The sequence below is a fragment of the Petaurus breviceps genome, unplaced genomic scaffold (genome assembly GCF_028583685.1).
Source record: "Petaurus breviceps papuanus isolate PSGF00001 unplaced genomic scaffold, PetGlider_PUasm1.0 90731, whole genome shotgun sequence".
NCBI classification, from domain to species: domain Eukaryota; kingdom Metazoa; phylum Chordata; class Mammalia; order Diprotodontia; family Petauridae; genus Petaurus; species Petaurus breviceps.
The window spans coordinates 4,861,791-4,884,542 of NW_027187325.1; the positions used below are offsets into that span (position 1 = coordinate 4,861,791).

The following is a 22,752-nucleotide window of genomic DNA, read 5'->3' on the forward strand; positions in this document are numbered from 1 at the left end:
AAAAAAAAAAAAAAAAGATTGCAGTGAAGTAACTGAAAGAACACAATACTATTTTTACTGCAGAAGAGGAAACTTGAAACTGGAATGCTTCTGCACAGACAACGGTAATCAATCTAGGACAAGAAGGGAAAAATTCAAATGGGAAAAAAAAGTTTCCGTATCCAATTTCTCTATTAAGGTTTGTTAAGTGTCTGAGGCCAAATTTGGATTCAAATCTTCCTGATTTCAGGCTCAGAAATCTATTGTACCAAGATCTCATCTAACACTAAACTGTGTGTGTACTGATAAGTAGAAATAAATATCAATGAATATGTCCCTATTCTTTTTTTAGAAAAAAAATAGTTCAGAAAGTACTACCATTTTATTTCCTCAAGTAGAGATCTTGCTATTGTCACTCCCATGCCTTTTCTGTTTCATTTCTGAATTGTACAATGCACTCTGAACTTTTATGAAACTGAGATCTTGCATTCACAGTTCATCCAAAAAGTATGGATTTGAGGTATTAATGGAACACCCCCTTCGTGCTCCATTATGGTGGTCCTCTTATTTCACCTCTTAACTCTTCATTCATTCATTCATTAATTCATTCATTCATTCTTTCATTCGTTCGATCATTCATTCATATTAAGTAGACTGTTTTAATAGTAATGAAATTTAAAGATCCCCCTGTATTGGCTTGGTTTTTGGTTTGATTGTGTTAAAACCCAGAGCTTGTGAATCCCACTTGTGGGATGGACTTGATGATGTGAAAAGAGAGGGCTGAACTAGGAGGAGCTGGTGATGTAAATTTAGAGAGACACAAGAAAAGAGAGAGGCAGAAGAACTTTTTGGAAGCAGCATCTTGGAGGCAGAGAGAAACTGAGGGGATTGCTGAGGGCCAGTTTGAATTGCCCAGAACTTTTGAGAGCTGCCACCCAGAGCTGCCAAGGACTGAGGAGACATGGCTGTTATGCTGGTACTTTGTTTTTTTTTGATGTTGTTTTGCCAGATCTGTCCACTGGTGAAGGACAGTCCTGTTGTTGCAGAGGCCCTGGAATCTTGCTATAGGTTCAGAGTTCCTGATATTGTTCTGCAGACAGAGAGTGAATTCTTGAAGACACTGGCAATGTATCTTGTGGCCTTGCTAGGCTTTGTCTCCCCAGGAACAAAGATTGCTGAGAACTTGCCTCACATCAAGATGAAGAAAAGACCTCTCTTTGGGTATTAAATGCTGTGCTTAAGCTTGTTGTAACTCTGGGGTAGATGGCCTATTCAGTTGTAATCCAAGGGTAGGGAACTTTTGACCTTTTTGTGCTCTGTAATTAAATAAATGAATGTACTTTACTTATGATTGGAAACTAATCTCCATTTGGGAAGAGGGGCTTTTTGGTTGACTAAATGAATGTACAGCCTAGGGGTGAAGTAGTACTTAGAAGAGGGTCTTTGGGATTGATTAAATAAATTAATATCCAGGGGTGGGGTAGTACTTGGAGATTATTGAATTACACTTGGTAAATGCTGTATTGTGAATTATGCTATATTTCGATTCTGTCTATTCTTAATTTGTCACTGAATAAAATGGAGAGCACCTATGCTGGTATTTTGAACCTTGGGAAGTTGCCTTTGCTTGGCATTACAACTGTCGTTTTATTTTTGAGGAATTTGAAACAATGTAGAGTTTCAACTTACCTACAAATAATGGGAGAAAAACAAAAATAAACAATTTATAGATTTCTCAACTGCTGAGTAACATGATGAAAATATTATTATATTAAAATAAATATGGCAGCAGTATATAGGGCATGTTTAAGATAAAAGTCCCTGCATACAAGGAGGAAATCTAATGGATTATTGTAGAAATCCAGTTGTGAGGTGATAATAGTAAGTACTGATAGATTGTTAGTCCATGGTACTAGTGAGGAAGGGGTGAACCTGGCAAATCTTTCAAAGAGTAAAATATAGAAGTAGTGATAGATGTGTTCTAGAGAAAAAGAGTAGAAATCAAAGTTAATTCCAGGAGGTCTAAATTGGGAATAGAGGAATAAATAAGTTGAGTAGCTGGAGTTTTGTCTCAGATACTTACTTCTGAGTGGGGGCAGGGAAGACACATTTTCTCTGTAGAGTGCACACTCCCTCCCCATAGTGGTTCCAAGACTGCCACACTTGTGCCTTAATCATTACAATCTTCACCTTAACCATGCCTCCATCAGATTTGGGGATGAAGACAGGCACTATCCGCAAGTAGGATACTTCAGTGGTAGAGATTGGGGGGCATTATACCTCTTCATGGAAATGTCAGGTCCATTTTTTTAATCAGCATAGGCCATGAGGTACAGTGTGGTATAGTGAAAAGTGAGTTGATATAGAGGTAAAGGATGTAGGTACAAATCCAACCCTGACAATTACAAATTGTCTGTGTGAGCTTGAGTAAGTTATTTAACTTCTCTGGGCCTCAGTTTCCTTAATTGTAAAATGAGAGGATTACATTATATGACCTGGAAGTTTATTTCCTCCCCTCAATCAATAAACCAATCTATATAGATATACATAATAGATATCTATCTATAGAACTCTAACTAATATAGATACAGATCAATATATAGATATAGATAGATTATGCATCTATATATACATATCTATATATAAAAATCAAAATCTATATCTATATTCATATCCATAGCTAATTAGATATTTATATCATATATGTCAGTATCATCTACCTTTATAACATATCTATTTCTATCTCTATAGATATATTGACATCTGTGTGACACAGTGGATAGCATGTTAGACTTGGGATTAAGAAGACCTAAACTCAAATCCTTCCTCAGACACTAACCTTTGCCAAGTCACATAAATGCCCTTTATCTCAGCGTTCTCATCTATAAAATGGAGATAATAAAAGCACTTATCTCCCAAAATTTATATGAGGTTAAAATGAAATAATATACATAAAATGCCTTGCAAACCTTAAAACATTTCATAAAATATTATCTATCTGTCTTTCTATCTTCCTTCCGTCCTTCCTTCCTACTTTCTTTTCTTGATTTGTTCATTCATTTGTTACTTCCTTCCTTCTTTTCTTTCTTTCTTCCTTTCTGTTGTAGTTGTTGTTATATGTTGTTTCCCCAATAAGAATATGAACTCTTTGAGAATATATCTGTTTTGCTTATTCTATGTATATCTCAGAGTTCATCGCCACACATGGCACCTAGTAAGCCCTTAATAAATGCTTTTTCATTCATTCATTCATTCATTCATTCATTCATTCATTCATTCATTCATCTCTCCATTCATCCAGTCTACCATACCTAACAACAAGATTTACTGAATAGATACAACTCCTCTAGCTCTCTTTGCTCCTGCCGATACTCTAATTTGCAAGGGTATGTTTTTTTTCTTTCTCCTTTTTCATATCTTACTCAGTTGAATTTCACTACTTCTGGGAAATTTTCCTCAGTCATTCAAGCTCTAAATTGATTTCTCCCTAATATGAATTCTAATAGTTTAGACCACATGGGTATGTATGCTATTGACCCCTTATTCTTTTAAGTGTTTCATATGTGCCAGTTTTTTTTTTTCCTCTTCAGATAGATTGTGGATTCTTTGGAGGCAGAAATTATATTTTATTCTTATTTTGCATCCTTGACAATGGCTATCATAAAGGTACATATTCATTAAAAATTTGATAATTGACTAAGATTGTTGATTTACTGCTGGAACTAGACATAATTCAGAATTCCTTTGAATCAAATCAAAGGCATACTTTTCTGTATCACTTTTATTTAAAAAAATGTACCATGAAAACAAAGAAGACTTGAAATAAAAGCATTTGTTAATCCTTCCATGTCCAGTACTAGAATGACAATCTCGAAGGACAAGGACTTTAAATATCATTTCACATTTAATTAAGGGAATGATTGCACATGAAAAAAGTGAGGTGGAAAATCTTGCAAACATCAGTCACAGCCCCTGAATTACTTCAGGATTTTAAAAATAGATTAAGATGTGGAGTTTGTATTTATACAGCACCATTTTTGAGGGTGTTCTAAGTGCCTTAGAAAAACTATACAGGAGATAAAGAGAATTTATTGCATTGAGTTTTTGAGAAGAAAAGTACCATAAAAATGCCAATCCATCATTATTATTACCAAGTTATAGATAAGGCAACTAAGGAATCAAAAATCTAAATGGCCTGCCTCAGCTGACTTAAAGTGTGTGATAATTAGATCCCTAATAGACATATAAATTTTGTCTATATTCCCTAACCATTATATTATAACACTGCCTGGTATAGTTTGGGTATCAGTAAAATGTAGAGCTCCTTTGGGCACAGGAACACAGAAATATAGGATCTTAGAAGTAAGGAGAATACAAAAGTCTTCAGTTTTGATTCATATCTAAGGAGGAATGACTCTACAACATAATAGTTAATAATTATCATTTGTATAATATTTGCTATATGCCAGGCACTGTGCTAAACGCTTTACAATTTTTACCTTATTTGATTTTCACAACAATCCTGAAAGGGAGGTGATATTATTATCTTCATTTTGTACACAAGGAAACTTGTGTAAACTGTGGTTGAAACTGAGATAAATGAGGTAAACTGAGATTAAGTGACTTGGTCATGGCTGTACATATAGTAATCATCTGAGGCCAGATTTAAACTCAGACCTTCCTGATTGCATGACCTAAAACTCCCATATATCCTGAAAAAGCACTCATCTGAATTCTACTTTAAGATCTATCTAATTTAAAGAGGTGTTCTTCATCTCTCAGCTACACAGAAAGAGTCAAAGCAGCTAGAATTCAGATTTAGAAACTTCATCAGATTATCACATGGGCAGAGCCGAGATGGCAGAGTACAGGCAGGGACTTACCTGAGATCTCCTGAATTCCCTTCCAAAGAACTTTAAAATAATGCCTCAAAATGTATACTGGAGTGGTGAAACCAATAAAAGTAGAGGAGAGGGTGAAACAATTTGCCAGCCCAAGACAACCTAGAAGGTAGGCAAGAAAGACCTCTCACAGAGGTGAAAATGGAGCTCATTCATGCAGCCTGGGACCCAGCAAGGCAGTATCAGGCCTGGGGGGGAGGGGCACAAGTGAATCAGCAGTAGTGGTTTCAGAGTTCTTAGTTTATACAATGAAAGCATGGGTAGGGTTGGACAATGGCTCAGAAAGAGATTGAAGTGGACCTATTGCTACTACTGGGTGAAGGACTCTCATAATCCCAGAGTGAGGAGAAATACTAATACTCTAGAATGTGCTGCCAAAGGTGAGTGAGCATCCTGCTTACAGTTTCACGGTGGAAAATAGTGCTTATGGTTCCTCATAGACCAGAGGACAGGTCAGGGGAAGAGTAAACAGATCTTTCTAGACCATACCATCTTGGAATAACTAAAAACTTACAAACCCCCAGAATTACCCCTAAAAACAGCAGCATGAAAAAAATTAAAGCTTGGGACAATTCTCTGCTACCTCAAGAACTAAGTCCAACTTTATCATAGAGTGAAAAGTTCAGAAATAAGCTGGTAAAATGAGCAAACAACCAAGAAAGAACCTGACCATACAAAGTTAGCATGTTGACAAGGAATAGCAAAACACAAATTCAGAAGACAACAAAATCAAAACAGTTATATGGAAAGACTTACAGGAAAATGTGAATTGTTTGCAGGCCCCAAAAGAATACCTGGAAGGACTCAAAAAGTATTTTAAAAATAAAATAAGAGAGCTAAAGGGAAAAATGGGAAAGGAAATAGAAGGGATGTAAGAAAAATCACTTTTAAAGAGTCAAAAGCTCGGTAATGGTGGCACACAAAAATACTGCAGAAAGCAATACTTTCAAAACAGAATAGGCCAAATGGTAAAAGAGACACACAAAATTCACTGAAGACAATTATTTAAAAATAAGATTTGGCCAAAAGGAAACGGAGGTACAAAAGCTGACTGAAGAAAACAATTCCTTAAAAATTAGAATTCAGGAAATGGAAGCTAATGATTCCATGAGACATTAAGTAACAGTTAAAATAAAGGAATAGAAGATAATGTGAAATATATCATTGGAAAAACAATTGACCTGGAAAACACATCCCAGAGAGATCATTTAAGAATGAAGGGACTGCCTAAAAGCCATTATCAAAAAAATAGCCTCAAGGAAAACTGACCTCATATTCTAGAGCCAGAAGGTAAAATACAAATTGAAAGACTCTATCAATCACCTCCTGAAAGAGATCCCAAAATGAAAACTTGAAGGAATATTTTACCTAAATTTTAGAGCTCCCAGGTTCAAAAGGAAAAAAAAATATATATATATATATATTGCAAGCAAATAAAAAGAAGCAACTCAAATATAAAACCACAGTCAAGAAAACACAAGCCTTTGTAGCTTCTGCTTTAAAGTATCAGAGGACTCAGTATAAAATAGCCCGAAGGGCAAAGGAGCTAGGGTTATAAACCAAGAATCATCTATCCACCAAAACTGAGTAAACTGATATTTAATAAATTAGAAAATTTTTCACCAGAGATCGAAAATCTGGCTTCCAAATTCAAGCCTCAAGAGAAACATAGAAAAGTAAACAAGGAATAGCAATTGTAAGGGTTTCAATAAAGTTAAACTATTTACATTTCTATATGGGAAGATGATACTTGTAACTCCTGAGAACTTTATCATTGTTAGGTCACTTAGAAGAAGTGTACATAGACAGAAGATATGGGTATGTGTTGACTATGATGGGATGATATCTAAAAAATAAAATTAAGGGTGAAAAAGAGGAATGACTACTATGAGATCATATCTAAAAAGTAAAATTGAGGAGTGAAAAACTGTGATACATTGGAGAAAAGACAAGCAAGAGTAGAATAGGGTAGATTATCTCATATAAAAGAGGTGCAAAAGAACTTTTAAAGTTGAGGGGTATAATGAGGTGTGGTGTAATGCGAATGTAAATTTTAAAGATCTTCCCTGCCCCTAGGCTAAAGTGCACCAGAAGCCTGGGGAGGGAGGCTTGTTTTTCAGTAGATACTTTTTGATTGGCCAGTGAGTCAATAAGGTTGTTACATTCTCTGAGCCAGGAGAAGGCTATATAAGCCCTGATGTGTAGCTTTGTTTTGGGACTCACTTTGAGAAGTGTTCTGTGATTTGATCTGAATTCTGGGAAGCCGTTGTTGAGAGTCCCCCGGCTTTGAAAAACCCAGAATGTGGAAACCCAGGTGTTGACTGGGTATGGATGTAATGATTGGACAGTTTGGAAATCTGTCTACTTGATGTTTCTGTCTTGATAATTATGCCTGTATACTTTGAGGTTCAGGGTGCTGACCTTTTCTCCTGAACAAGGTAAACGATATATGTCTGACTGATTAAAGTAAGCTTGTTAACCCATTTTGAGTTGCTTTCCTTTAACAAAGCAGATCCAAGAACCTGTGGTAGTTGCAAACCCTGAGGACGCTTGGGGTGCTTGCTGCTACATGTGGCAGACAATGTTTGAATCTCATCAAAATTGACTCAAGAGGGATACAACACATACATAATCAGTTGGTTATAGAAATCAATCTTACTCTACCGGGAAGTAGGAGGGAACGGGGACAAGAAGAGAGGGGGTCTAATACATGGGGGGATAGATTGGAGGAGTCAGTGGTCAGAAATGAAATATTTTTGAGGATGGACAGGGTGAAAGGAGAGAGATTAGAATAGGAGAAAAATAGATTGAAAGGGAAATAAATAGTAACCATAACTGAAAAATGAACATATATGTATGGATGTGTGCATATATGTATATGTGTATACATGTGATATATATCTTCTCTATGATATATATATATATATATAATATATATATATATATATATATATCTGAAGAAATAGAGACTCTAGTATGCATATGGCATTAAATCTTGCGCTGCCTTTGAAAATTTTATACATCCTTGATTTGGATTGTTATATTGTTCTGGTTATTTGAATTTGAATTGAATTGAATATGAAATTGAATCCATATGTTCCTAAGATGCTAGAGGCCAGTGAAAATAACTTATAATTCTTTAGACCTTCTACAATATTTAGCAGAATCATGGCTACATGGTGAGTGATAAGGAAGTAGAGGTGAATGACTGAATGAATAGTTAGATTTGTGAATGGATAGATGATATGAATTGACCTGTAACATTTTTCAACTTTGATAATAAAACTATTGCTAGACTTACTAGATCCTTTAACCAAGAAAGAGTTCATCAATTACCTCCTGAATGCAAAGACTGGTTTGTTTTGTGTTGTTTTTCACATGGCTATGATTCTGTTTCAGGAGTCTCTTTGCTAGCACTGAGGCAGGACTCTGTTGCTTTGTCCATACTTGGTTCTGGGTCACAGCTCTGTGTAACAGCCTTAGAGTGACGAAGAGTACTAGCACAGCAGAATTTGTGGTCACAGTGCAGCAGGACCCTCATTACAGTTCCAGGGCAGAAAAGAGTTCTATCAGCCACTCATAGACCAGAGCATAGGTCAGAAGAATAGTAAATACACTTCTCCTTAGATCATATGATTTTGAAAGAATTGAAAATTTACAAATATCTCCGAAAAGAGATGCACAAAACCCCTGAAGCTTGCGACAGTACCCCTCCATCCTGGAAGCAGAGAACCACTTTAATAAAAAGTTAAAAATCAAGAAATAGACTGGAAAATGAGGAGAAAAATAGAAAAAAAAGTTCTAACCATAGAAAGTTACTATGGTGACAAGACAGATCAAAACACACTCAGAGGAAGATAATAAAGTCAAAGCACAAAAATCCAAAACCTCCAAGAAAAATATAAATTAGTTTTAGGCCACGAGAGAGTTATAAAAGGGTTTTCAAAATCAAATAAGACAGGTAGAGGAACAACTGGGAAGAGAAATGAAAGTGATGGAAGAAAATCATGAAAAATGAGTCAACAGCTTGGTAAAGGAGACACAAAACCAAAATACTAAAGAAAATAACACCTTAAAAACAGACTAGGCCAAAAAAATGGTAAAAGAAGTCCAAGAAGCTGATGAGGTGAAGAATGCCTGAAAAAGTAAAATTGACCAAATGGAAAAAGAGGCACAAACATCCACTAAAGAAAAAAAAATTCTTAAAAAGTAGAATTAGCCAAATGGAAAAGAAGGTACAGAGCTCACTGAAAAAAAAAAACAATTCCTTGAAAAATTACAATGTAGCTTTTTTTTCCGCCCGCTCCCTCCTCCCCCACCAAGCAGAGCTCCAAGCGGCCGCCATCGCCTCCCTCCTTCCGCCGTCATGATCATCTACCGGGACCTCATCAGCCACGATGAGATGTTCTACGACATTTACAAGATCCAGGAGGTCGCGAACGGGCTGTGCCTGGAGGTGGAGGGGAAGATGGTCAGTAGGACAGAGGGTACCATTGATGATTCACTCATCGGTGGGAATGCCTCTGCCGAAGGTCCTGAGGGTGAAGCAACAGATGCCACTGTAATCACTGGAGTTGACATAGTAATAAACCATCATCTTCAAAAAACTAGTTTCGCAAAAGAATTCTACAAAAAGTACATCAAAGACTATATGAAATCAATCAAAGGCAGACTTGAAGAACATAAGCCAGATAGAGTAAAACCTTTTATGACAGGAGCTGCAGATCAGATCAAACACATCCTTGCTAATTTTAAAAACTATCAGCTCTTCATAGGTGAAAACATGAATCTAGATGGCATGGTGGCTCTCTTGGACTTCTGTGAGCATGGTGTGGCTCCATATATGATTTTCTTTAAGGATGGTTTAGAAATGGAGAAATGTTAACAAATTCAGCTGATTACTTTGAATCACCTGTCATCATAACTGGCTGCTGCTTTTTGTCATCTGCACAACACCAGGACTTGGACAAACTTGGACTGATGTCATCTTGAGCTTTATTCATTTATTTTTGACCTTTATTTATTTGGAGTGGAGGCATTGTTTTTAAAAAACATGTCATGTAGGTTGTCTAAAATAAAACACATTTAAACTCCCCCCCCCCAACAAAAAGAAAAATTAGAATTGAGCATATTCAAGCTAATGATTTTGTGAGAAAACAAGACAAAATAAAATCAAAAGAATGGAAAAATGGCTGACCATGTAAAATATCTCCTTGGAAAAACAAATGACCTGGAAAATAGATCACAAAATGAAAATTCCCAGGAATATTATGATCAAATTCCAGAGCTCTCAGGTCAAGCAGAAAATATTGCAAGGATCCAGGAAGAAACAATTCAAGAAACATGGAGCCACAGTCAGGATAACACAAGATTTAGCAGCTTCTGCATTAAAGGGTGGGAAGGTGTGGAATATGGCATTTCAGAGGACAAAGGAGATAGGATTACAAACAAGAATCACCTACCCAGCAAAACTGAAAGTAATCCTTAAGGGAAAAAAGGATGTTCAATGAAATAGAGGACTTTCAAGCATTCTTGATGAAAAGATCAGAAATGAATACAAAATTTGACTTTCAAATACAGGACTCAAGAGAAGTTTAAAAAGGTAAAAAGGAAAGGGAAATCAAAAGATACTTATAAAGGTTAAACTGTTTACATTACTACATGGATAGATGGTAATTGTAACTCATAATATCCTTTTCATTACTAGGGCAGTTAGAATGAGTATACATAGACAGAGGGCACAGGTGTGAGTTGAATATGAAGGGATGGTATTCTTAAAAAAAAGATAAAATTAAGGGGTGAGAGAGGAATGTACTAGGAGAAAGAAAATGGAAGAGGCAGAAAAAGGTAAACTATATCACATAAAAGAGGCAAGAAAAAGCTTTTACAGTGGAGGGGAAGAGAAATTGAAGGGAAGTGAGTGAACTTTCCTCTTATAAGAACTGACTGAAAGAAAGAATAGCATACACAGTCAATTGGGTATAGAAATCTATCTTACTCTGTGGAAAGTAGGAGAGGAAGGGGATCAGAAAATCAGAGAACTGAGAGGGGGATAATAGAAAATAGAGAAGATTGGGGGAGGGTGTAGCCAGGAACAAAACACTTTTGAGGAGGGACAGGGTGAAAGGAGAGAGAGAATACAATAATTGGGGGAAAGGATGGAGGGAGATACAGTTAAAAATAGTAATTGTGAAAAAAATTGAAGCACATTTCTCTGATAGCCTCATTTCTCAAACGTATAGAGAACTGAATCAAAGTTATAAAAATAAGTCATTCCCCATCTGATAAATGATCAAAAGATATGAACAGTTTTCAAATGAAGTAATCAAAGATCACTATAGCCATATACAAAAAAAATGATCCTATTCACTATTGATTGGAGAAATGCAAATTGAAACAATTATGAGTTGCTACTGTATATTTGTTATATTATCTAACAAGACAGAAAAGGAAAATGACAGATGGTGGAGGGGATGTGCAAAAATATGAGACATTAATGCGCTGTTGGTGGAGTTGTGACCTGATTCAACCATTCTTAGAGCAATTTGGAACTATGCCCAAAGTGCTATTGATCTTGCAATACTACTACTGGGTTTGTATCCCAAAAAAGATTTTTAGGAAAAGGAAAAGGACCTATATGTACAAAAATATTTATAGCAGCTTTCTTCTGATGGCAAAAAACTGAAAATTGAGGGGATGTCCATCAATTGGGGAATGGCTGAGCAAATTGTAGTAAGTGATAATGATGGGATACTATTGTGCTATAGGAAATGATGAACGGGATTTTCTCAAAAAAATCAGGAAGGACTTACATGAGCAAAGTGGTATGTACTGTGTACAAAGCAACAGTAATATTGTAAGATGATCGGCTATGAATGACTTACTTTGTCTCAACAATACAATGATCTGAGAAAACCGTGAAGGACTTATGAAAAATGCTATCCATCTCCAGAAATAGATTTTTTAAAATTTATTTTACTGAGGGTTTCTTTTTTTGTTTTCTGTTTTTTTGGTCTATGCTTTCTTTCACAACATGATTATTCTGGAAATGTTTTTGCATGGCTACACACATATTACCTATATTGAATTGCTTGCTTTCTCAATAAAGATGATTGGGGAAGGAGAAAATTGGGAACTCAAAATTTTAAAAACAAATGGTAACAATTGTTTTTACATATAAGTGGAAAAAATAAAATACTAAATAAAACAAATCTTTCAATGTCCATTTGCCTCTAGGAAAAATAATAATCTCTTAGTCTGTAAGATCCACAATGCTTCGGTTCCAATTTGTTTTTCCTGTGTTATTTCAGATCATACCCTTTCATTTCCTTTACATTCCAACCCACCTGGACAATTCATTTGTTCCTTGAACTTTACATTCTGTCTCTCACATGCCTGAATTTGACTTCTAACTTCCTGGTTGAATTTCAATCTTACCTGTCTAACATCAAGGCTGCATCTAATCTACCTCTAATCTTCATCTTTCCAACCACATTTCACAATATTTCCCAGTCAGTATCCTCCAGTCAGAATGCTCTCTTCACAGCTTTTACATGCCAGGTGCATATAATTCTCCATTCTGTTATTGTTTTATTATTCAGTCATGTAAAGTAGCCTCCCCAGTTTCTTCACCTATTTACCCTTAGAGCTGTCTTTGCCTCCTTTGTGGAACTTTTCTAAACTATTCTAGTTCACACTGAGCTTTCCCTTCTTTGAACAAATATAGTGTTCATAGTTAGGAATATTTTATTTTCTAATTATGTCTTCTGTGGAAGACTTATCCTTACAACAGCATTGTAAAACTTTAGCAACCAGGACCATACCTTACTCTGGAATGCATAGCATAGCATTAATTGCTATTAAATCTGTGAGTATTTACTAACTCCTTACTAAATCATTAAAGGACAGATTTATTAGTCATTCCCTCTAAATTTAAGCACTCCAATGGAAGCTTTTTAGTTGTCTTGGATAGTAAATGTGAGAAAAATAACCTTCTTGTTATTTCTCAAATATACAAGCAGAGAAGGAAAAATTACATATTTCCTCTGAGCGCTTGATAGTACTTTTGCAAAACTTTACCTTTGTCAGGAGTAGAAAATATAAATTAAAGAAATGTAAGTAATCTAAAGGTGTTCTTCTAAGCAATAATGCATGTTACTTAAAGAAAAATAATAGTAATAGAAGCAAATTGATTGACTCTTCTACCAATTCAAGTCACCCAACTAGAGAATGCAATGCCAAATAATCTGCCAAAATTATGAACTTAACTGCTTCTTTGTTATTTTAACTGAAAAGGGAAAACATACTTCATAGCTTAACTAAAGATAGGTAAGGTTATATTTTCTGAAGGAAGGGGCTGGTTAGTCTCTTAGGCTTTGTATCTAACTTGGTCCTTGAGCAATGATCAATGCTCAGGGTAACAGCACATCAATACTTCGGAAAAGGAAACAAATCACTCTCTTCCCCCTTATCTGATCTAGTATTTTTGTATTAGGTCAAAATTTTTTTCTAATGTCTTGAAAGACAAGTTTTCTGTTGTTCTTCCTTCATGCACTCAGCAAATAAAATTATTACTGATAAAAAAGTGACAATATTAGGTAGAACTGGGTAGAAGAATTTGATTGAATGATTGAATGCCTCCTATTTATTTTCTTTGAATGAGTGATAGTACTTATTGAACTCTGACCACAAACCACTTTGAAACTGCATTCTTGTGTAACTGTTTGGCCCAATGATCTTCCCTTTTCTGTGCCCCCATTTTTCTCTCTGTCAATAGGCATAATAAGGCTGTCAAAGAGATAGCTTGTAAACAAAGAGAATTTATAAAAGTGCTAGTAATGATAATGATATCTTTTTAGAGATGAGGTAGGTTCTTTGGTAGGAAATGTGCTTTTCATTACCCCTTCTATTCTAGCCTCTCCTTCTGATGTGAGTACCTTTGGAAAATTTCTTTTGGACTCAGATTTTCTATCTTTCAACATACCCTCATTTTTTCATATTGTGGCAGTGTAAGAATCTCTGAACTAAAATATGAAAAGCCCTCATGGGTTTTTTGTTTTTTTTGTTTTTTGCTTTTTGGAGGGCAATTGCAGTTAAGTAACTTGCCAAAGGTTACATGGCTAGTTATTTTGTGTGGGTGTTAAGTGTCTGAGGCCAGAACAGAACTCAGATCTTCCTGACTCTGGGACTGGCACTTTACTCCCTGTGCCATGTAGCCACCCCTGAAAAGCCCTCATGTTAAGGAAACCAAAAAATAGATATTAAAGCCTGAGTTGACAAGAGTCACTGCTTGGTGCTGTAAAGATAAGTAGACTATCACTTGGCCTGAATTCATGTCCAAGATCTGTCACCAATGATATGTGACTTTCAGCAATTCATAGCATCTCTTTAGGGTTTTGTTTCCTTATGTGTGAAATACAAGATATTGGTTCAATTTCTTTTAAGGTCTCTTTTAACTATAAAATTCTATACCAATATATGATTGATTTAGTTAAATTAGTTATTTTGGTAGTTCCAGGAGAGAAAAAAAAAGAAATTACTCCTATGAAATCAAGAAAGAACTGAATTTAAGATGAAAGTGTACAATCCTCAAAAGTTTTACTTTGCAGTGTGTGTGTGTGTGTGTGTGTGTTTCCAGGTGGAACAGAAATGTTTTAAATGTCTTGGAATTGCATACGAGGGACAATGTGATTTGAAGAGAACAGCTGGAATGCTCTGATCTCAATGTTCTAAATTACTTCTATATAAATGCATACAGAATTAAACCTTGCCAGGCAATTTGTCTGCCTTCAGCTCCTGTCATGCCTCTGCCCTGCCATGGTGGCTATCCTTGCAAGAGAGAACCCTGGAGTTCTTTTAAATAATAAATAGGTTCTTTGGAGAACATAGATTTTCTAAATTTAATATTAATTTGGGTATACAATGGTAATTATGTCTGAACCATAAATATGTCATCATGGGCAGGCCTCCCCTGGTGATGCCACTTGACCTCCTTAACTGCAGCAGCAGGCTTAGGAGAGCTCTGCAAGAGCTTTGGGAAGTGACATCAGCTTAAATTAAGTGTTCATGCATTTATGGATCAACGTAAAGAGACAAGAACACATCTATGAGGGATGAATTATGTATCAAGAAATTACTTTCAAGTTTTTTTAGTCATGTGTAAATGAATGACTTCAGCAGTACTTTACTGAGTTCTCAGCTTGTCCGTGATTGTAATGAGATGATTATCAGAAACAACATTCTTCAATCCATTCCTTCTTTTTCTGAAGGGAAGCAAGGGTTGTTATTCTGCCTCTATCAGCATAATCAATCAGTCATCATCATTGTCATTGATAAGTGTCTTTAATAATAATTAATAGCTAGCATATACATAGAGATCTAGAGTTTGTAAAACTTTTTATATTTATCTCATTGGATCCTCCAAAAATCTTTGAGGAAAGGGCAATTGTTATCCCCATTTTACAGAGGAGGAAAGTGAGGCAGATAAGTGATTTTTCCAGGGTGAATCAACTATTAGCAGTAAGTGTCTGAGGCTGAATCTGAACTCAGGTCTTACTGATCCCAAGTCCATAACTTCATCCACTGTACCATTTAGGGTGGATGATTAATAGATCCTTGATTTCAAGATGTGACTACTCTGTCCATTCAGATGCTAACCTTCCTTCTAAGCTGCTCAAATTTCAGTAGGTAGTCTTTAGATATTCTGTTACCAAAAAGAACAGCAATAATATATGCATTACTTGGTACCTATCCTACTGAATGCCTTCATGAATACTCCTTGACTTCTCTTCAGAAGGGAATTCTCCTGAGTCTATACAGAAGCCTTTGCAATTTAGTAAGACATATTAGAACTTGTGGTCTATCTTTAAGAATCCACCCTCATTCTTGTGCCATAGTAAGCATTGGAACAGGATGATAATATTGGAATCAATTATCATGTTTCTTTATTACCCACTATATGCCAAACTGTGTTTGGACCTCTAATGAGAGAGGTATACTGAGAGCATATATGTTATCCAGTCTTTACTCTCAAGTAGTTTCCAATCTGACTAAAGAAATAAAACAGATGTTCATAGGTAGTCAATCAGAAAGCACTCATTAAGTCATTATTATGAGCCAGACGCTGTTCTCAGTGATTTTCAAAGACAAAAAAATAAATTGCTCCTGCCCTCCTTACATTCCACTAGAAATATAACATGTTTGTAAATGAGAATGTGCAAAATACATACAAGACAAAATGTATTTGTTTTTTTAGAGGGGAAGGGTATGAAAGGTAGGAAAGAGAGACCATTGCCAGGACAAGGATGAGGAAAGGCTTCATGTAAAAACTGGTGCCTGAATATAGGTTTGAAAGAAATAAACGATTCTAAACACTTTCTGTCAAGTAGAAAACATATATAATTATGTGTATGGGAAATATACAGAAAATTATATTTTTAATTTTAAGGAGGGGCTCACTAGCTGTTGAGGTGGACAATGCTTGTAAAAGGACCCAGTAGATTTGGCTTAATATCTAGCTATACTTAAATGTTCCATTGGGAAGACCTGTTTGTACTAATTATAATTAATAATAACCCACATTTATGTACTCCTTAGAGACTTATATGGCTCTTTCCTCACCACAATACTGCAGATTAAATAGTGCAAGTATTGTTATTTGTATTTTACAGATGAGGAAATTGAGGCTTGCAAGGTTTAAACACTTGTGCAAGGCCCTACCATTAGTAATAGGAGGTTGTCAATGTCTTTTCTACTTATGAGACTCATGAGAGATTCTCAACCTCATTTCTTTCTGGGTAAGGACTAAGAAAAGTCTGATTGTAGAATGCCAATAGAGTTTATAATCCATGTTGAGTGTGTATAAGAATGATGATAAACACAGACATAACTTTTCATTTATCTTTTTAACTCCTATCATGATTGCACAATTACAACCGTGGCTATGCCAAACACCTGAAAACTTCTGTTAAGTTCCAGAAGATTCCTAATAATCCTGGAAAAAGGATAGGTTACAGATGATTAGCTTTGTTTTATATTTCTGAGGTCTCAAAAAAAAGTATTTGGGGAGAGAGAGAGAGAGAGAGAGAGAGAGAGAGAGAGAGAGAGAGAGAGAGAGAGAGAGACAGAGACAGAGACAGAGAGACAGAGAGAGAGATAAAGAGGTAGAGACAGAGACAAAGGAAGAGACAGTTGCAGAGAGACAGAGAGTTAGTGAAAGAGAGATATAGGCATAGATAAAAGAGGGAAAGGACACAGACAGAAATAGAGATCCAGGGACACAGAAAAGAAAATAATGGAGAGGGAGGATTGATAATTTGAGCTAGAAAAAGCAAAAATGGGACAAGAGAGCGAACACTATTTTCTTTTCATTTTAACAGAAAAAGTCTATATCCTTTACACTGTGTGAAAATATATCCAGATGTAGATTCATATTCTTTAGGGTCAGATCATTGCTCTGACACTTATTGGATATATGGCTATGGTTAAGTCCTTTGAGTTTTCTGAGTCTCGGTTTCCCTACCTCTATTTATTTATTTGCTTTTTGGAGGGCAATTGGGGTTAAGTGACTTGCCCAAAGTCACACGGCTAGTGTGTCAACTGTCTGAGGCCAGATTTGAACTCAGGTCCTCCTGACTCCAGGGATGGTGCTCTATTCACTGTGCCACCTAGCCACCCCAGTTTCCCTACCTTTAAAGAGAGATCATGCTTATACGGCCTACCTCACTGTTTGGTTGGGAAGAAAGTGCCTTGAAAACAAAGTGCTTTGGAATTTCTTAAAATTTTCCTCAGCCTTTGATGTCTACAGTATAATGGGGATGTTTTACAATATTTCACAACTAAGTTGAATGTATACTGTTATATTTCTAACACCTGCATCCCTGAGGGACATACTTATGTTTAACACGGTCATTCCTAGATGATGGCCTTGGCAATAAAGTGGGTACTGCTGAAAATAAGACATTTTCTATGGCACATCGACTTTTGTAAAGCAGACCCTATAAAGGATACCAAATGAGAGATAAACCAGATGGTTAATTTCCATTTGCTCTGGTATATGGGCAGCAAGCATATGGGTATTGAGAGCAATGCCACTTAGTATTAGTTTTGGAAGCCCCAGATTGGTGGAGGCTGAAGTAGACCAGTGTTGATACTCATATTTGCTTCCAAATGGTTGCCTAAAAATTATATACAGCTCATAGTAATATGTGTGTTATCCTGCTACGTCAAGACGATTCTATTGAGTCACCATATGTAGAACATACGGTTGAAATTTATCTTCCAGTTGAGGGATGGTTTTGCACACTCTGTTATTCAGACCTTCTTGTGACAGAATTCATGCATTTTCAATATGCCTGATCAGGACATAAGGGTTTGCAAAGCCTTTGCATTTAGAGTTCAGGAATGGAAGAGGCATTAGAGATTATTCATACCAATCTCGTCATATTGAAGATGAAGAAACTGAGCCATAGAGGTGAAGTGGCACCCAATGTTAGAAAGCTCATAACAAATCTGGGATCTGAGCTTGTTTCCTCTGAATCCAAAATCTATCTCATTTAGGTGAAGATGCCTCGAATTAAGCTCAAAACTTTGATTTTTGTTTATTTATCAAAAATATTTAACGAGAAGATACTATGTGTAAACATTTCTAGGAGTGAAAATGGAAGGAAGAAAACAGATACAAATAGAAAAGATCTGGTGCCACCTTCTTATAACAAAGTCAATTCTTTTTATATGGTGGTGGAACTCCTGACCTTGGGACTCTTACATCATAATCCCCAATGTTCTGTATGATGAAGCAACAATAGCATTTAAGAAAATAAATATGGGAATATGTACAAAATATGTACAGAGGAGATTTATTTTGGGGTAGCTGTTCCAAGAATATGGAGGTATTGATTATCAAGGTCTCTAAAAAAAAGGGAGAACAAAAACTTCAGAAAATTTTAAATCACTTGTCTGTGCTCTATTGTCTCAGTTTAATTGTATAGTTTTAGAGGAAAAGGAAACACTACACAGTATTTAATCTGCTATCCTATAAGAGTACCTATTATATTTTTGTTATAGGTAGATGTTCTATCAATCAACAATTAATCAACAAGCGGTTATTAGCATTGGAAATATCTGGTGCATCAATTAATGCAAAATTTTATTATAATTTTACTTGGAAATTTTTAAAATATCACCCTTTCTTTTCTTTGTGATACACCATACATATATGTATGTATGTATATATATATATATATACAAACACACTTGCATGTGCACACATATACATGAACTCACATATACACACACATACAAATACACACATACATTTATATTTACATTTATATATACATATGTGTACATATACATACATACATACACACACACACACACACACACACACACACATATATATATATATACACATATATATGGACCGGGCTCTGTTGCAGGCACTGGAACATTTTGCAAAATATTGGAAAAATTCTGTTTCACAAGGTGAAGAGAGGCAAAAGCCCATGCCATTTTCATGACCTTAAGACAATAACCAGGTCCAGAAACTTCTAAAGAGCAAAAATGGTTGTAACATATCTCTACCTTTCTCAAGGGACAGGCCTTCTGTGACTGAGCACTGCTGGCATGAGAGTTGGGTTTTAGGATTGGTTCTACCCCTAATCAACTGCATGACCTTGAGGAAATCATTTCCCTTCTCTAGACCTTCTGTTTCCTCATCTGTAACTATAAATGATATCAAAAATCCTCTCCAGCTCTGTCACCATATGATTCTAAAGAGAGAGAAGTGTTAAGGAGATAGTACACCACTGCTCATCACAGACTAGGTTGAAAATTTATTTCAACTACCATAATAAGATCCAGGGATCAGTTCTCTTCTTTGTGTTCATAGTTCAGTCCTAGTACATTGTTTTGCAAGTGTTCTGTGAACAAAAGTCAATGTTCAAATGTTAGTTGGCATGGGGTATAGATAACAAGGCCTTAAAGACTTGTTTCTCCTTTGCAATGTGGTATCCCTTCCTTCTCCCATGTCAGGGTGGCTTAACAATTGAACTCTGATTTCATTATAAAGAGGATGGAAGGTTTCAGTAGACCCTGGGAAGCTTTGCTTCCCTTCAAAAATATTAACTAAAAATATAGTTATCCTTTTTAATACAATTCTGATTTTTATTGCAGGCACATTAAGAATCTGGAAGTTCTTTAGACATAAAAAGAGCACTGAGATGGGAATTATGACACTAGGTATAATAACAGATCTGCTTGCTACTATGTGTCTGTGGTTAAAATCATTCTTACCTACACAGGCCAGATTTCTTTTCTCAAAATGATGTAGAACTAGATGATTTCTGAGGTCCCTTCCAAGGTCTCGCATCCCTTTTGCTTCAGCATACAAAAAAAAGTTATTTTCCATGGGGACAAAGATCACTATAATACTCTATAAGGAATAAGGTCAAGATCCATGATTGCACTGATACTGGGGAATCCTGGGTGATGAAAGCCCCCTCTAATAACTCAAGGTTTTCCTACTAGATAAGTTCATCTACAAACCATTTGATAGACATGAAACAAATTCCTTCTATGTTTCATCTTTGAATAACTATGTAAATATCTCAGTTTGGATGGTTTTATTCTGTATTCAGGCAGAATTAATAATCCTAATAGACTGACTTCTTAATTAATTGTATTGCCTACCAGGTAGTTTACACATAGCCATATGAAAACACCTGAGCAGATGTTGTTGGAGAAAACTAATTACCTTCCATGTTGAAATCCTTTAAGTCAACAATCATTTAATAGTTACCTACTATGGCTTTTCATTGACTGTGCTAGCCAGTAGATTTAGAACTAGAGAGAGCCCAAGAGAAAATTTAGTCTATTTATCTCATTTACAAATGAGGGAAGTGAGGTTCAGAAACAGGAAGTTACATTCTCCATTTCAGCTCATCAGTAGCAGAACTTAGACAAACTCAGATTTCCCTATCCTCGATATTCTTACCACTGCTCTATATTGCTTCAGATGAACTTCATTCAACTCACATTTCTCATACAACCTCTTGTGAGATGAGAACAATGCTAGGCAGTAGTTGAATTTTTTAATGTGACCTCCATCCTGTTGGGCTTACAGTCTGCTTAAGCATCAAGGTACAAAGAATGCTATAATACATTGGAGGGAATAGGGTCTAGACCTGTGATTTTATGGATACTGGGAAATTTTGGGTGAGGAAGCTCCCTCTAAAAATGCAAGGTGCCATGTGCTCCAGCAATTTCTTAGTCTAAGAGATTTACCAAGAGAACAAAGAGATTAAATGATTTTTCCAGAGTCACACTGCCAGGATGTGCCAGAGTTAGGTCTTTCTGGCACCTAGGCTGGCACTCTATCCCCACACGAGGGTCCTTCTCATAGTACATGGCATTACAAGGTATGGGCAGGGTGAAAACTCCTACTGAAAGGTGGGATCATGGAAGGCTTTACAGAGAATATGACATTTGAATTTTACTTCCAAGTCCTCTTGAACTCTGTCATTATATGATTCTAAGGAGAGAGAAGCGTTAGGGACATAGTGCACCAGTGCTCATAGAAGACTAGGTTGAAAAATTATTTCAAATACCATAACAAGATCAAGGGATCAGTTCTCTTCTTCATGATCATAGCTCAATTCTAGTGCTTTGTTTTGCAAGCATACTATGAACAAAGTTCACAGTTATAATCTGGTACCCACCTACCCCCAACACCACTAGCATTTACCATGGTAGGTTTTTTTCCCCCTCTTATAGAGATGATCCCTCTTTTCTAACTGCTAGCTTCACCTTGACTTTCCCAGATTTTCCCAAGTGTAGACTTTTCTAATGCAAACTAGGTGGTGCAGTTGAGAGAGCACCAAGCCAGGAGTCAGGAAGACCTGGATTTAAATCCAGTTTCAGACAGTTAGTAGTTATGTGACCCTGGGCAAGTCACGTAACCCTGTTTGCCTCAGTTTACTCATGAGTAAAATGAACTAGGGGAGGAAACAGCAAACTATTTCAGTATCTTTGCCAAGAAAACTCTGAATAGGGTCAAGAAGAATCAGACATAACTGAAATGACTGAACAAGAAACAATAAGACTCTTCTATGCCTGGAAACTTCCAGGGTAGAAATTTTCTGATTATTAGTTTTTTGCTTCCTAACCTGTGACATTAGAGAGGGAAATCAATCAATTAAGCCCTCTGGCAGCCTACCTCTTTTATTAAAAAAAAATTCCCTTTCACATATCATATTGGTGTTGTCAGTCTTGTCTTTAATCTCTGTGTATTAGGGTTGGTATAGGAGGTGAGAAGAGATTGGTGACTACTTAGTTTGGAGGTGTCAGTTGCTACCCTTATTTAAGAATGTAAATGTTGCCTTAATCCATTTCTTTCTTGCCCCTGGCTCTGCCTCTGGGTTCCATTGAGAGTTACTAGTTAAGTTGCTGCCTTCCTTTATACCTGCCAAATAAGAGGGTCTATTAATTTTAATATTCAATATCATCTGATTCTTCCACAAAGTCTCTTTAAGTCTTATTAACGGAGTCCAAAAGATAGCAATTCACACCTACACACCCCTACAGAACTTTTTTGTTTCTTCCATTTCATAACTTGTGTGACATTCAACTTCATGTCTTTAAGACTGAGCTCCAAAAAATAATAACAAATTTCTTCTGGAAGAACAAAAAGTCAAGATTATCAAGGGAGTCAATGAAAAAATGTGAAGGAAGGTGTTCTAGCCATACCCAGATCTCAAACTTTATTATAAAGTGGTCATTATCAAAACAATCTGGAACTGACAGAAAAATAGTGGTTGATCAGTAGAATAGGTTAGGTACATATTATACTCTACTAAATAACTACAGCAGCCTA

At 36.0% G+C, this 22,752-nt stretch overlaps 1 pseudogene; it reads left to right on the plus strand.

The window, feature by feature from the left end:
• The first annotated feature begins 9,233 nt into the window (after nt 1–9,233).
• LOC138145207 (translationally-controlled tumor protein pseudogene) lies at nt 9,234–9,965 on the plus strand (annotated as a pseudogene).
• Nucleotides 9,966–22,752: the final 12,787 nt, after the last annotated feature.